At 43.4% G+C, this 2,145-nt stretch overlaps 1 pseudogene; it reads left to right on the top strand.

Moving 5' to 3' along the window:
• Nucleotides 1-1,690, top strand: part of LOC103193507 — a 3,317-nt pseudogene extending 1,627 nt beyond the window's left edge.
• Nucleotides 1,691-2,145: the final 455 nt, after the last annotated feature.

The raw sequence follows: 2,145 nt of genomic DNA, 5'->3' as shown, positions 1-2,145 counted from the left end.
CAGAACATTGTTTTGTGCCACTCCCAACAGAAATACTCCAGGTGGACAACTTCAGCAATCAGGAGCTCCTCAGTTGCTCATAGAAAATCCCACCTTGGAGTTTACAAAGACTTATGGGTAGAAAAGCCACACTAAGTAATTTACTCCACTGCAGCCACTGACTTGTACATGTAGAAACTGTTGAATTGGTATATATTTTGCTGTGTGTATTCCCAGCACAAAACAAGTAAAATTAAAAACAGAAAACATATGCAATATAGTTCTACTCTGACCCTGTGGGATCACCACGATTTGGAATACTCAATGAGCAGTTGTCCTAATGGTGTGTGTATGTGTTTAATAATATATGTATTTCCTGGCTCCACTAGGTGAGATGGTTAAGAAGTCTTAGCAGCACTTAGTACATCTAATACTTAATTTGCTTATTGTGGTGGTTACGTTTGTGTGTCAACTTGGCTGGGCCTGGTTGAGTGGTTGGGCAGCTGAATGTAGTTATTCCCCAGGGGGAGATTGGTAATTAACTCCATGGTGGAATCTATTGGAGCAGCTTTGTGTATGTGATCTGCTTCCCATATATAAGAAACAGCTTTGGGAATTGTCTCCAGCTTGTGGCACATGTGGGCCCGGCATGTAGCTCTTGTTGTTGTTCAGCAGCCTGCCATGTTCCACCAACCTTGGGACTTACAATGGACTTGAATTAATGGTCTGCCATGTGGTTTGGTATCATTGAGACTGTGCCATTTTATTTGTTGACTTTGGGCTTGTTAGCTTCAACAGCCAGTAGCTACTTGAGTAAAGAGATGCCTCCAGCTTCAGTGGGCTGGGAGCAAGAGGAAGAGCTAAAGCCCAAGGTCAAAGGGCTTTCACACAGCCCCTAGGGCCTGGCACTTTGAACTTGGACTTAAAGCCTCCAAACTGTGAGAGAATGAACTCCTGTTTGTTCAAGTATCCCATTTGTGGTATATATTTGTGTTAGAGCAGCACTAGTTAACCAGAACACTTATTAAACACCATTCTCCACTAAAAGAACCTGAAATTACATATCAAAATACATATTTTTTCCTATTTTTTGTTTGTCTTGATAATTTCCTTCTTGCAGTGATGGCATATGACAGATTTGTGGCCATCTGTCATCCCCTCCACTATACCACGACCATGAGGGATGAACTGTGCATCTCATTGGTGACTGTGTCCTGGTTCCTCTCTTGTGTCCATGCCCTGTTACACACCTTCTTCTGTCCCACTTGTCCTTCTGTGCTGACAACACTATCCCCAACTTCTTCTGTGACCTCAGGGCCCTCCTGATGCTGACCTGTTCAGACACCTCCCTCAATGAGCTAGTTATCTTCACTGAGGGGGACTGGTTGCCCTCCTGTCACTAAGTGCTATTTTTGGTTCTTATGTGAGCATTGGGGCCACCATCCTGAAGGCCCCTTCCATCAAGAGGATCTGCAAAGTCTTGTCCACCTGTGATTCCCACCTCTTTGTGGTTTTTCTGTACTATGGGACTGTTGCAATTATTTACTTCTTTCCTTCATCAAACAATTTGAAAATCAAGGACATAATTGCTTCAGTCATGTACACAGTGGTGACCCCCATGCTGAACCCATTCATCTACAGCCTGAGGAACAGAGACATGAAATTGGCTCTGGGGATACTTTACAAAAGAGTGGTTATTTTTGCCAAGTGACAGTTACCCATTCATGGTTTTTGTTCTCCTTGTGAGGCTGCCAGTGATGTCTCCTTGCAAAGTTGTCGTAGTGACTGTGGTAAGATTGTATCTTCTCCTTTCAAATGTGGCATCTACTTCCCCATCCCTTGAATCTAGGTAGGTCTTGTGTCTGCTTTGGGTAATATCCTAGTTACAGTGGTGACATTGTCCCACCCTTAAACAGACCCTGTTCTTGCTGCTTTTGCAACTTTGAGACCACCATGTGAACAAACCTAGGATAGGTTGCAGGAGGGTAAGAGATCTCTTGGAGGAGAGAACTAGGATGCTCCAGCTGATAATATACACGTATCTGTTTATTTGAGAAAACAAACAAACAAAAACCCAAAACAGGACAAATAAATTATAAACTCATGAGATTGGTTGTCTGCAGGGGTGGGTGAGAATGGGGTGGAAGATGGGGAGATGAGTATACC

Source organism: Orycteropus afer, unplaced genomic scaffold (genome assembly GCF_000298275.1).
Source record: "Orycteropus afer afer isolate SDZICR_OR568_19922 unplaced genomic scaffold, OryAfe1.0 scaffold00037, whole genome shotgun sequence".
Taxonomy (NCBI): Eukaryota; Metazoa; Chordata; class Mammalia; order Tubulidentata; family Orycteropodidae; genus Orycteropus; species Orycteropus afer.
The sequence above is the reverse complement of the archived record's forward strand: the minus strand, read 5'-3'. Positions and strand labels throughout refer to the sequence as shown.